This window comes from Spea bombifrons, chromosome 2 (assembly GCF_027358695.1).
Source record: "Spea bombifrons isolate aSpeBom1 chromosome 2, aSpeBom1.2.pri, whole genome shotgun sequence".
Classification (NCBI taxonomy): Eukaryota; Metazoa; Chordata; class Amphibia; order Anura; family Pelobatidae; genus Spea; species Spea bombifrons.
This window is the reverse complement of record NC_071088.1, coordinates 133,273,025-133,274,230: the sequence shown is the minus strand read 5'-3', so window position 1 is coordinate 133,274,230 and position 1,206 is coordinate 133,273,025.

Genomic DNA, 1,206 nt, shown 5'->3' with positions numbered 1-1,206 from the left:
TAAAGGTTTTTTTTCCGCTTAAATTTTTATTGTGCAGGATCTTCCGCATTTATAACAAATCCGAACACCTGAGGACTAAATCATTCTAATGAGCTTTGAGTTTCTGCTGAAACCCAGCCTAATAATATGAAAGCTACAGCAAACAGTCATTTTGGAACTTTCATTGTTACTGAACCAACATTATCTTTTCCTTATTTGACTCCACAAATGGTGTCCTTCTGTCCATTGTATTGAAATGCTCTTTATTGTTTTGGGAGACCATAAGCTCTTCCACCCCATTGTCCAGCGGAGAGATTACTCGTTTTAAACACTCCTTTGATTTAGTCTGGAATGATAAGGTATCTCACTCAAGTGGTCTTCTGCTGTCCACTGGGCCATAGAACTACAAACATTGTCCTTTGTTTCTGTAGAATGGCAACCACTTATTTACTCTCAACAACAGGGAAGATTTATACAAGCGGAGCCATAACTAGGGCTCTCGGGGAGTTAAAGGATAAGCTTTATAGAAGATTTTATCTAAATAAAACCAGAAAAGTACGCTGAAAACTGGCCTCCTACGAGGATATCCGTGTCCTAGGTAGCCCCAGAAATATTAATACATGTTAAAGTACTTTGTAAGCATATTGGGGGGGGGGGTGTTTGTAGAATATCACAGTGCATTTGCATGGGGGACATCACAACATTTTAAAGGAAAAGCTCAGCTAAACTATATTAACCCCTTAATGACAAAGCCCGTATATGTACGGGCTCAAAATCCATTGTCCTTAAGGGGTTAAACAGCAAGGTTTCTGGCCATTTCTTTAAAAAAATAAAAGGCATATCAAACTGCCACAACTGCCATATTTCCAGTAGAGTGTCTGGAGTCGCATGAGTAAGTGAGATCCTATAGCTGTGGATATAGTCAGTGATGGCGTAATTCACAGACCCCCCCCCCCAACAGCTCACTAACCGCCATCTACAATCATGGGGGCAAATTCCCCCCTGGCTGCTCTGGCTCGAGGATTTTGAGCTATTACCTATAGCTTTTTTTATGTGTTATAGCTGCAATTCCACCTCTAGCCAGGAGAATTGTGTTTGCGCTCCTTGACTTCACATACATTATGAAGGGCCTACCCCAGTAAGCATCTTCTGCAGGAAGAGCTTGGCTCACCCTGTATAATGTATAGCTAAAGCGGTACGTTTTCAAATGATTTTCATTCATTTCTT